A 14,245-nucleotide genomic window follows, 5' to 3' on the forward strand; every position below is an offset into this window, starting at 1 on the left:
GATTAGTATTTGTCCTCAGCATTTAATTCCACCCAATGCAAAGAAAATTCAAATGCACAGCATTATTAAATGCTTCACTGGTAACAGAGTTCCTATCTCAGAAATTGTAATACTCCCCCTTCACATAGGAAGATATAGGTACTCCCACCCTTTTAGAGTTGTGCAATCCAAAGAATTACCTCCTCTCCTTGGCAATGACTTCTTGAAGACACAAAATTGTAACATTTCACTTAGTACTAACCTGTTAACTCTTAGACGCTTAGGCCATATTCCGAACTATAACCTTCCCAAAAAATCACACACCTACACCATCCCTGATGTAATTTTTTCTAAACTACACCCTACTAGCAACCAACACAGTTTAGTAACAATCCCAGAAAATGTAGCCCTAAAACCTAGAACCCGAACATATGTTCCAGTTTCCATCACTCCCCCCCTCCCCCACAATATCCTACTCACACCCTCTCAGGAAACACTCCTTACATACAATATCCTCATACCCCATGCCCTCCTTAACACTTCTTCCCCTCTGTTACTAATTCATAACCCCTCAGAGAAACCAGTCACACTCAAATCCAACACCCCACTTGGCCAAGCAACCCCATGTGACATTCTAGTAGACATGACAGACACATCCAACACTGATATGACTACCACTACATACGCATGCACAGAAGACAATACAGACAACACAAGACTGAAGGAAAGTCAGCAAAAATTTGACCCCTCTTGCATCAGTATTAACCCTGACTTATCAGAGGCAGACAAACAAAAAATCATAAAGTTAGTATTTGATTATGCTGATGTTTTAGCTTGGAAAGGCGATAAACTCACCACAACCCCAATTTATGAGTACGACATTGACATTGGCGACAATCAACCTCCCTATATGAGACAATACCCCCATTCCTTTGAATCTTAGAGAGCAAATGAAAATTGAGCTTAACAAGCTCTTACAAGATGGCATCATTCGCAGGTCAGAAGGTAGTCCATTCCGACACCCAGTTCTCTTAGTGCGCAAGCGAGACAATTCGTTCCGCGTGGTGTCTGACCTTCGGGCACTGAATAAAATTATTCAGCCCTCTTCTCTCCCCACACCTAACATTGATAACATTTTAGCAGACATGGCAGGCAAGAAATATTACACAACCCTTGACCTTAAATCGGCATTTTTTCAGGTAAAATTAACAGAAAGGTCGAAGAAAATGACCTCTTTTGCAATTAGTAATTGTGGAAATTACGAGTATGAAGTACTGCCAATGGGATTGAAGACAAGTAGTCAGGTCGTGAACAATGTAATGTCTATGGCTCTATCTGGCATAGATAGTTCCGAGATATCTGCATATACGGATGACATAATTTGCTACACAAACTCAGTTGACGCAATGCTACAAGTTTTACATAAAGTCTTTGCTAAATTACGTGCAGCCAATTTGAAACTAGGGCCAAATAAATGTAAATTTTGCTTTGAAGAAATTCCAGTCTTAGGCCATCTTGTGTCGCAAAAGGGATTTAAAATTTCTGATCACATCCTGCGTGCAATCAAAGAATTCCCTCCACCTAAATCTAAGAAGAATTTGAAATCCTTCCTAGGCATATGCAATTTCATCAGACGCTATGTACAAGGGTTTGCGGAACCCGCAGAATGTTTGTTCAAATTACTCAAAAAGAAAGTAAACTTTCATTGGCATGAAGAGCATCAGAAAAGCTTTGAGGCATTAAAAGACAAAATTATTTCCGCACCCATTCTTAGACCTTATGACCCAAAGCAAACTTCATGCGTATACATCGACGCGTCCTACCAGGGTATGGGTGGTTGTCTTATGCAAAAGGATACTGATGGAGTACTACATCCGATAGCCTTCTGCAGCAGACACCTTACAGACACTGAGAAAAAAGCAGATGTCTTTTCTCTTGAAATTGCAGCTGCCTTTTATGTCCTAAAATCATTCAAATTCTTCTTAATCAACACACCTTTTATAGTTTTCACAGATAACCATGCATTGTCTTACCTTAGAACAACAAAACAGTTGTCCGGGGTCCTTGCTCGAAGATCACTCTTCTTCCAAGAGTTTGACTTCCAAATCCACCATATCCCATCATCACAGAATGGTATTGCTGATGCATTATCGAGGAATCCTGTAGACCCAGCCCCTTCCTTGCCCAACAACACAGCACAAGACACTTCCCTTGACACAGACGAGGAGGACATACTAAATCAAGTCTTCATGTTACAATCCGATGACTTTGACATAGGTACGGCACAAAGAGAGGACCCATACTTACAAGCATTAATCAAAATTCATGAAAACCACCCAGATGCCGATCACAAATTAGAGAAAACAGCCTACTCATTTGTTCTTGACAACGGAATCCTTTATAGGAACACTAAATTCTCACCAGGCTATAGAAGACAGTTATGTATTCCCCAAAAACTAAGAAAAGAAGTGTTTCAATTAATTCACTGTAACAAAATGATGGCCGCACATCAAGGTGCTGCTAAAACATACTCCCATCTCTCTTTACGCTACTATTGGCCTAATCTAAAGAAATATGTGTACGCTGCAGTACGCAAATGCACTGAATGTCAAGTAGCAAAAAGAGCTCACGGAGCCGTACAACATACACTGCAAACGAGCCCACCCGCTAGTCATCCCTTTAGCCAAATACATATTGACGTGTGTGGACCACTGACTTCAACCTCTGACACAGGACACAAATATTTTCTATCCGTTGTTGACAATTGTACCAGATTTGCCATAACTACAACCCTCCCCAACCATGATGCCAACTCAATAGCTAACGCCCTTGTCTCGCATGTTTTTCTCATTTTTGGTCTTCCAGAGACGATTATGCTTGACAGGAGCTCCCCCAACTGTAGCAAATTAATACAGGAATTATCCAAAATTACTGGTGTCACATTAAAATTTATTGATACTGCTGCACACTTCAGAAATGGTGTAGTCGAATCATCTTTTCACTACTTGAAATCCATCATGAAAACTTATGTGGTACAAAAACAAGGTAAATGGCATGAACTTTTGGCTAGCGCGACCCATGCCCACAATGTAAGTACACATCTTGGCATGAACAACTCCCCCTATTTTTTGCTATTTGGACAACACCCTAGGTTAATTGCAGATGCTGTTCTCCCTACTAATCCTAACACCACTATCCACTCTAATGAACAGAGAATGGAACAACTCCAAGCCGCTCGAGAACTAGCACACAAACATTTAGCAAAGCGATTTGAGCAGCAAAAACAATGTGCCGACAAAAAGACACAACAAACAACCTACTCCCCGGGACAATTAGTGTATATTTTGGACACTACCCCTCATCCCCACGTACCCAAGGCATTTTCCTCCTCCTACAAATTTCAAGGGAAAATAATTTCCCAAAACGACGCCAATTCCTATTTGGTGGAATACACCGATGGTCGTGGCAAACTGAAAACCGATGCTATCACGATTCACCGTTTGAAACGAAGGCACCTTGACTCGGACGAGTCTGTCACTTAAATATTCAATTTTTCCATTTTTCACCGTTGCACAGTCCATTCACACTTTATAAATAATCTTTTCGCACCCACATGTCAATATAATACTTGTATTTTTCGCAATTTTTGTTTTCGCAACGTGATTTTTTCACGAAGCCGCACACAAGAACGAGCACATGTAAAAACGGAAGTTCCGCCATTTTGATTCACATAGTACCCTCTTCCTCCTGTTCTCTCCTCCTCAATACTGTACACAGAAAAGAGTCGGGAATTAACTTTAAAAGCAAGTTCGAAGACTAAAATAAACTTTTAATATTCCACAAAGTAATAATAATAAAGAAGTAGAAAGTAAAAACGGCCAATCAGGAACGTAGTCTCTCAACTGACTACTGGTTGAGTACGTGAATTTTCCACTCGCTAGCAACAACGCGATTTTTTCTGTCTGCAGCAAGCAGATTGTAAAAAAAAAAACTCGCACAAGTATATGCGCATGCGCGACCTACCCGTAGACGAATCTCGCACAGCTGACGATGTAGCAATCGCTTCGGCTCGAGCAAATACATCGCGGAGCGCAAAACGTAAACAAATGGTAATAAAATACAAACAAATAAAAATGCAGAAGTTTATATTATAAACTATTCAGTCTCGAGAATCGCTTGCATTACAGCTTGTTATTCCTTCTCTTTTCTAATTTATCATTAAGGCTCTTTAACCTTTTATTTGAGTAGCTAACTCGCAAAGCATTTTTTTTTTCATCACAAATCTCATGCTTAATACATGCTATTTTTTTTCAATGCAAACTCAGTTTTAAAATTGTATCCTTGTCCCTTTCAGGGTTCACTAACGACAATGGCAGTAATGTTACTACTTTCCCTTTTTTCCCTCATTTTTTCGATGTGAAAATCATCTCGGGAATTTATCTGAAAGAACTACCAGGAACCATCCCTTATCATTATACCATCCCCATCTACTATAATGTGAAATTACAAATGCCTAAACCCCAACACTTCCCATCAACACTACATAATGCCATGTGCAATAAAGGTGAAGAAGATTCCAACCAATGTAAACTTGCGGTCCAACTCCAAAATTTTCATTCACACCTTTTTTCACACCTTTCCCTCTTCACACGACCCACCCCCAACACTTCCGTAGTTAGACAAAAGCGTGCACTCCTTGGCTTTATCAGTAGCATTGCTAACTATTGCTGTGATTTTGCCACTACTAAGCAACTAGAACCCCTATTCCAAAATGCTCATGAAGTAAAACAAACGATATCTAACATTAAATTACAACTGCAAGCTAATCATATTTTCTATCAAAATTTAACTGGTGAAATTCACTCTTTTCAACATCAGATTGAGGATGTTTTTACTGAATATGCTAATCACTCTGATAGTTTGGCTAGAAATCAGGAAGCATTAATTAATAAACTCAAAAATTTAACAATCAAAGATGCGCATCAAGCACAGGCATATCTCATCGAATTTATGACCCTAACCTTGCAGCTTAGCCAATTTTTCACCCTTTTTGAATATGAGAATACCATTAGCAATTGTAAACATCATTTTCTCTCTGAACATGTAGTATCTAAAACAACACTGCACCGAGACTTGAAAAAGATTCAAAAAAATATTCTTCCTACTGGATTTGATATAGCGATTCCTCTCACCCTTATTGACATGTATTATCAGATACCACTGTCCCAATGCAGAATTTCTGCTGCTGCTGTCAATATTGAGTTGAAGGTGCCTATCACTTCCACTCAGAAGAAATATAAACTTTATTTAGCAATCCCTGTCCCCTTTTCATATCAAAATTTAACATGCGTAGTGTCGCATAATCCATCGTATATCGCCATTGATGATTCTCATAATGTTGTCACTATTAGTGGTACAGACCTTGAAAATTGTCAGGTCCATACACAGAAATTGTGCCTTCTGCCTTCTCACACAGGAAGACTCGATGGGCTCAATTTCTGTTTTTCCAAATTGATTCAAGCAACAACCGTGGCTGATACGATGAAAGGGTGTACCTACACATGTCACGAATCCCACCTCACTGATGTGGTCAAATTAGATTTAAATATTTATGCAATAATTAATCCTCCTCCTACCATCACCTTTTTTTACGCTAATGGCTCCACTTTACATTACAATCTTACCACTATTCACGAACCCGGTGCAGTATTGTTACACGTGGCTTGCCGTACAGATGTACTTATCACCCCCGATATCAAAATTCATGCTATCTTTCCTTGTGGTTTCGATCATTCAACAATCCACCGAACAATTCATATCCTTCCTGCTGCCTGGACGAACAATCCCAATTTTCTACTAGACACCCATTATAAAATTTCCCCCCTTGAGAATGCAACGGCTCTTTATCATAAACAATGGACATTTCATATCCCTCACCTTAACCTCTCCCAATATAAAGTTCTTGACATCCCTCCCATAACTCCACTTTACAGACATGCGGATTTTCCCATCATTATAATTTTTGTCTGGCTCACATGTCTCACTCTAGGTGTCATATACCAATTTAAACTTCTCCACATTCCCCTTTTCTTATGTTTTACTTCTAAGGCTCGTGCACTTACCCCTCATGACCTTGTAAAATCTCCTGCACATACAACCTCCTATCTCTTCTTAATTTTCATAGCTCTCCTGCTTCTTTGTATTTGCATTACTTACATGTACTTACGTCTAAAACGTCACACTTCTTGCTGTTCATGTTGTCACCGGCGAACTCCATCTCCTCCTAAGACATGTTCCGTCCCTATTATTAGTCCTCCTATTTCCGTAGCTGCTATATCTCAACGTCCCGCACATTCCCCACCACCCCCTCCCACTCTTCGTCAACTTACAACTCCCACTCGCTTAGCTCCTCCTCTTCCCACACGTATCACCTTTGATGATGGCTACTGTCTACCCACCCCTGTCATTTCACTTATGTCACCTTCGCCTCCAACCTTTACTCTTCCGCACTTAGGCGAACACCTTTTATTATAACTTCCCCTTCCCTACGCTTGTCGGCTCCCCCTTGCACAACGTCACCATCTGGCCATACTACACTCACGGCGTTCTCAAGCATCTCTTCGGCAGTTCCGCATACAGCCAGACACCCAGCAGTCGGTCAGCGAGGAATCATCATGGCGCAGCAGTCATCCTGGAGCAGCTGTACAAGCAGCCAGCAGCCATCAATTCCAGACATCATGCCGCCAGCCAGCCAGGAGACCTCCTATTGCAGCACACACCATGCAGCCAGCCAACCAGCTTACATCTTATTGCAGACATCATGCAGTCTTCATGCGGCTCATCTATTGCAGACATCATGCAGCCAGCAGATATCTTATTTCAGCTCATCATGCAGCCCGCCAGTCGGCCAGTGGACATCATGCACACACCATGCAGCCAGCCAACCAGCTTACATCTTATTGCAGACATCATGCAGTCTTCATGCGGCTCATCTATTGCAGACACCATGCAGCCAGCAGATATCTTATTTCAGCTCATCATGCAGCCCGCCAGTCGGCCAGTGGACATCATGCAGACACCATGCAGCCGGCCAACCGGCTGACATCTTATTGCAGACATCATGCAGTCTTCATGCGGCTCATCATGCAGCCAGCCAGCCAGCAGGCATCCTATTGCAGCCAGCCAGACACCATGCAGACATCATGCAGCCAGCCAGCCAGGAGCCTTCCCATTGCAGCAGACATCATACAGCCTGCCAGCCAGCTCATATTCTATTGCAGACGTCAGACAGCCAGCCAGCCAGCACATATTCTATTGCAGACATCCTGATGCAGACATCATGTAGCCAGCCAGCCAGGAGCCTTCCTATTGCAGCAGACATCATGCAACCGGCCAGCCAGCAGATAGCTTATTGCAGCACACCATGCAGACATCATGCAGCCAGCCAGACACCATGCCGCCACCCTGCAGCAAGCACATAAACATGTAGCCAGCAGACCACAGGCAGCCTGCAGCTCCGCATACCACCAGCGGTCAGCATTCCAGCTGGACATGCAGCCAGACCCGTGCAGTACCAGCTATACCGACAGCTCCAACTTTTTTTATTTTTATTTTTACACATTATTATATACAGGGTTTTTATTTTTCTTTACTCAATGTACCTTCAATTATTATTTCAAATATACTCTCCATAACCATCTCTACTCTGCTTCGTAACCACTCACAGTGGATACATCTTGGCCAGGGGAATGATGAAGGAATTGGGAGCATAAAAGTCGAAACATTAATTTGCCTCAAACATCGCTCAGAAGCTCGCAAGTTGAACGCTCATTCACCCCACATTCCACCGGATGCAGAGCCGAGCAACAAGAATTTTCCACTCGGCTCTGCACAGTCAGCAAGGCAACGGCCCTCGCCAGCGGTGAGTGCACCTCCACTGTAAATTTCCATCTGCATCCAGGGATACCCCAGGTGCACAGTGGAGGTGCAAAGTCCACCAACCTATGACTCAAATCCAATGTATAAAACCGCTGGAGACAGTAAATCGACCTCTCACTTCGCTCCAATATCACCACCAAACTGATCGACGAGAAGAGGACGACGGCCTGCTGAGAGATCGCGACAGTACGAGGCGGCAACAAGCGAGAAGTCCACAAGCAGTCCGGATTAAGCCAACCGAAGAATCTGCAAGAATAAAACAAGTCGCCGAATTGCCTGCCGTCTCTTATCGTCATCTTCGATCTCTCCAGCGGACACCTGTCACCGTCGCCGACGCCAGAAGCCGAGGGCCAGACCAACAGCAAGGGGTGAGTAGCGTTCAACAACACAGGCTCCCAAGAATCCTTCATCAGCCTCCTTAAGGGTAGAGGTGGTTAGACAAGTCAAACTTAAGCCCTATTGTATTTATCTGAGCTACGTCCCGGCGTGACTCGATCCCGTACCTTACCCGACATCACGCTACAATATACACCGAAGATTATTTTTTTTTCACGATGTGTGTTATTTATATATACTTTTTTTTTCACGAGATTTTTGTATCGAAGATTTTTTTTGTCTGTGTTAGAGGAAGAAAGTCCGTGCTTCGGAAAACGCGATGATGTGCGTGATGATATCTTCCGTCTCTTGTTTCGACTTATGCCAATCATCCGTGTATCGTCTTCTCCCCTGCCTCGCCTCGTGCAGTTCGTCCATTCTCTTGTTTAATTTTTCCCCTGCAGCCGAAAGAAGAGAGTCGAGATCACCGCACCTCATGCCACTGATCTCCCGAAGACGGTCCTTGACAGCCATTTCACAAGGGATGCGAAAATCCGGCGTTGATCTCGCTATGATTAAAAGTTTCCCTATATCCTCACAATCTCCGTTTACTGCCTGTTTAAATATAATACACAACAGTTCGTGCGGCAAATCGGTTATACGAGACATGATGTTTTTTTTTTTACTGTATGTTATTTATTTACACACCCCACCCAAATTTTTGTTTCGTGTTCATGGCGATGGTGGTGCCCAGTGCTGCAACTCGTTCTCCCAACGATGCATCTCTGCTGACGAATCTTTCGAAAGCGGCATGCTCTAACTTTCTGTCTGCTTCGTGACGTGCGTCCAGATCCGTCTGCGTGGTGTTGTAGGCGATGTCGTGATCTTTGCATGCTGCGTCCAACGGATTCACACCCTTGTCTCCTCTCTCCAATCTTTTCTCGAGTTTGGTACCCGGTCCGCAGTACTGGTAGCCAGGTAAATGCATCTCGAAAGGTAACTTGTTGATGATGTCGTTCACGAGTCCCTTTCCTTCGGCCACTTTCCAGAATCTCGGAGGCAGCGTGTTGATAATTCTAATGAGGTAACCTATACCCTTGTCGTCGTTCACGATGAAGTTGGAAAGTTTCGTGCTGATCATGTCCACGATGCCAACCTTCTCGTTGTAGAAATTACGATTGCCTGCATTCTCTTCGCCGGCTATCACCAACAATCGGTCCACGAGCTTCCTCACGTCGTCCACCCAAACAAATTCTTTGGGTAACGTGTTGTAGCGTTTGACGCCGCTGCCTGTTTTGACCTGGTTCCAAATCGGTTTGATGAGATTCCTGTACTTCTCACCGCTGCTCGATTTCACCCTATTCTGCGAGGCGTCGTTGTTCTGGTACAAGGCATCCGTCATGATCAAAATTTCCTTGTAACTCTGGTAATCTTCGTCGGTGTAATCTTTCGGCTGCTTTTTGGCAACGAGTTCCCACAGTCCCACCAGTAGTGGTAGTGGGCCGGTTGACGGTCATCAAGTGAGGATCAAAAAAACCTCAAAAACTCACTTTTTCTCCACGTTCTGCGACTCATTTATTGCGCTGACGATGTTTTGCAGCGAAGAAAACAGCAGCAAAACATCAAAAACTCACTTTACTCATTTGAGGATCACCAAAACCTCAAAAACTCACTTTTATTAATTGAGGTTCACCAAAACCTCAAAAACTCATTTTCTCTCCACGTTCCGCGCCTTCATTTGTTGCGTTGACACAGCGTGATGAGTAAATAATGTACTCTCTCATCCTTGAAGGATGAATGCATTTTATCGTAATTTTCCAAGTCCCGGTCAAATGTTTATATATCGTGACCTTTGTAAACCTACCTCTCTCTCGGGAACGATGTGTCGCACACACACATATGCGCGCCTGCCTGTATTGTGACGCACCGACATTGGACTCCGCGTTTGTTTTAATATTTCAGTCGAGAACATGAAGACGATACCTGTGGAAATAGTTCTAGTGTTTGCTACTAGATGTCGCCACCGGCGATGTGGACGCAGTGTTGCCACACTATGAGGGCCTTCCCAAGGGAGCAAAATTTCCCTTTTTGGACCATTTGGTGTAGGTAGGCAGGTTGTACAAAAGCATCTCGCATTCGAGGATTATGTTGAATGCCTGAAAACTCGCTCACCTGTTCTACGAAAAGAGTATCGAATCCAGAGCGTCAACCATAAATTGACAACCAACATTGTCAGGAAGATTGCTTTGGATGCGCACGATGATAAGAGGTGCATCCTGAAGTGTGGAATTCACACACTGCCGTGGGGGCACTATCGCTTAGCAGAAAGCAAAACCTGCAACATATGCCCATCTTCAACAGAAGATTCATAAAAACAAAACAAAACAAAAAAATCATTTTGTTAGTTATTACAAAAAAAACAAAACAAAAAAACAACAACAAAAAAACACTTTGACTGTCGTTACAAAAAAAAAACTTTGACCATATTCTTAAATAACCAGCATGCCTATGAATTTGTTCGGTTTCAAAAAACAGACCATCATGGAAACTGCACCACCAAATTCCAATAACCTCTTACCTTCCGTGTTATCTAAACTCAACGGTCTGTTGATCATTCACCTCAACAGTATTTGGACGAAATTGGATGATGAAATCGGCAAGATGTTTTACGTCTTCAACAACAATTTACATTTTTACGAAATTCCGATCGACGGGAAACTTCAAATCACCGTGAATCCGGAAAACGTAGGCGAAATCAAAATATCTACCGGCAAGAACATTTTTCGAATCAAGCACGACAAGATGCTTTCTAACATTACGTACGATGTTTCCGCAGGAGATTACCTGTAAGTGGAACTTCTAGGAGATTACGACAAACTCGTTCCTCCCTTCGTAGAATTACGAATCATCTATCCTATTATAAATAACCGTTAACCAAAAATGCCTAACGACATTTTCGGCAACACCAAGCGTGTAGACCACGCAGAAGAGATTCTCATGTTGGATGTCCGAATTAAAAAGTTGAGGAGCGATTTGATCGCTTTGCAGGAGACCTTAAACAAAAGTTTAGAGTCGGAAATCGCTACGCTCCAAACGCAATGTCTCGATCCCATTCTGAAAATCGATTCCGAACTGAAAACGCTCATAAAAAATTATGTCGACGTACCTTCTTACGACAACGTTCAAAATATACAGTTGAGCGTGGATAAGCTTCAAAATGATTTGGCCAAATTACAGCAATTTCAATCGAAAAATGAAGATTTGGAAAAATTGAAACTCGAAATCGAAGAACGAACTTCCGCAATAGAAAAGAATTTCTCTGAACTTCAAACCGTCGTGAACGATATTGATGGAGAACGCTTGCATGTCGTCGTTTCCAAATTACAAGAAGAATTCACCGGCACGTTGGAAGAAATTAAATCCAAGTTGCAGACTTTGGAAGATACAATGACGAACCTACCATCGTCGGACGAACTGCAGGTCATCGGCAAGAGCGTCGCGAACATAAAAATTCAATTGGAGGCTTATCAAGATTTCGAACACATTCAAACCACCATCGCTACGCTTCAGGCGTCTCTGGAATTGATCAACGAAGAAATTAAAAATATTCACGCTGAAGCGAGTGCGTTGACGAGCATTCAAGACACGTTAAGCACGGTCCAGCAGAAGATCGAATATTTGGAAAATTTGAACGTCGAATCCAATCTTGCTCATTTTCATCACGTCCTCGACAACATACAGGGTGACTTGGAATCGTTACGGACGAGCGTACCTTCGAGCGAAGATTTGGAAAAATTGAAAACGGCGGTGACGGCACTATCCGATTCGAGCGACGTCAAAAGTTCGTTGAGCGATCTCGAGAGTAGGGTGGCCAATCTACCCACCTCCAAAGAATTACACGCTTTGAAAAGGAACATATCTCGAATGCTGAAACGACTGGAAACGGAAACGGTGAACGTGGAACAGATTCGAGACGAAATCAGTTCGCTGGTGTCGACGTTGCCCACTTCGCAGAGCGTCGCCGACCTTCACACGCAGTTTACAGAGATGCGAAGCATCGTGAACGATCTGACCGAGAAAAGCTCGAAATTGAATCAAGTCGAGAACCTTCAGAGTATTGTCGTCAACATCAGAGATCAAGTTGGAGTGCTGGAATCCACGCAGGAATCGACGCTGGCCTCTTTCGGTGCCAAGTTGCAAGAACTCAACGAAAACTACAAGCAGTTGAACGTGGAAGTGGAAATCAAACCGTCGTTTTCTACAGTAACGGATACCATAGTCGAATATTTGTTGCCCGTACAAAATACACTGGGACAGCTTCACAGCAACCTTGTTAGCGTCGATACTAAATTCGCCAAACTGCATTCTCTGCAAGCCATCGAAATCAACAGCGTACCCAATCAACAGAGAATCTCCACGTTCGTCGAAGGTAACAAACTGTACATGTTGCATCCTTATCATCCGTACTACAAGTTTCTCCTCGATGGCACGATTCAGATAAATGAATTTTCGTACTGGTCTCACGGCAGAAAAGCTAGCGTTCCCACCATGACCTTGATATCGAATCGTGGTGTCCAGAAAGCAGGAAACATTCCTCTGGCACGTTGGAACGAAACGCGCAACATATATGAAATACACGAAGACGAAGATCTTACCGTTTTCGACGTGAGTGCCGGCGATAAGCTGATCATTCAAAACACGAGCGAGGTGCCACCTTCTTTGAATCCCATCACGCTCGTGCTTCTCTTCAAACGTAATCTCTAAAAAATGTCTAGGCAAGCCATCGTCGAAGAATTGCATAAACCTGCACGCCGCAACTACGAACGTTTGGCGGTGGTAACCAAGGGCATCGATGACCTCTGGCAAAGTGACCTCGTGGAGATGAGTAGCGGCAATTTGAAAAACGTACATAAATTGAACAAGGGCAACAAGTACCTCCTTACCGTCATAGACACATTTTCGAAATTCGCATGGGCTCTGCCGTTGAAAGCCAAAACGGGAACATGCGTCACGGAAGCATTCAAATTAATTTTTCGCGAAAGCAACAGACGACCTCGGTTTTTGCAAACGGACAACGGTAAAGAATTTTACAACGCCGTATTCCAAAAGTTTATTAAAAAACATGACATTCGACATTATTCGACCTTCAGTCACATCAAAGCCAGCATCGTGGAAAGATTTAATCGAACCTTGAAAACACACATGTGGAAACGATTCACGCTTCGGGGAAATTACAAATGGGTCGACATCCTGCCGGAACTCGTCGACACCTATAATGATACGGTACACAGAACGATAGGCATGAAGCCAGCTGACGTTTCGAAATCTGACGAGCAGCGTTTAATTTCTACAGTTTACTGTCCAAAGTACACTCCCACGACTACCAAGAAATCAAAATTCAAAATTGGAGACCAGGTGAAAATCAGCAAATTCAAACGCACCTTCGAGAAGGGATTCACAAAAAATTGGAGCACGGAACTTTTTACGGTGATTCGAGTTTTACCCGGAAACCGACACACGTATATAATAAAAGATAGTAGCGGCGAGATTTTGAAAGGAAGATTTTACGAAGAGGAACTCTCTAAAACGAAACATCCTGACACGTACCTCATCGAGAAAGTATTGCGTAGGAAAGGTGACAAACTGTTTGTCAAATGGCTGGGACTTGCGGAAAAGAGTTGGATCGACGCGAACGAAGTGATCTTGTGAGTACGTGGAACGTGGTGAAGCGTCTACCGGATTCGGAAAGTCAAACGAAAAAAAAGAACGGCGGGTTGCTTCCCGACAGCATCCGCTGTCTAATCGTAGGTCCTTCGGGGTGTGGGAAAACGACACTGCTCGTGGACAATTTTCTCCTCGCACCGAATTGGTTAGATTGGAAGAACAGGCACCTGTACGTGTTCTCGAAAAGTTTGGAGCAATCCAAATACCAGCAACTGATGAAACTGTACGATGGTCTGGACATTGCAACGTTCGCTTCGGAAATAAAACCACTCGACGATTGCCGTGAAAA

This window comes from Lepisma saccharinum, chromosome 14, assembly GCF_977018435.1.
Source record: "Lepisma saccharinum chromosome 14, izLepSacc3.1, whole genome shotgun sequence".
In the NCBI taxonomy this organism is placed as follows: Eukaryota; Metazoa; Arthropoda; class Insecta; order Zygentoma; family Lepismatidae; genus Lepisma; species Lepisma saccharinum.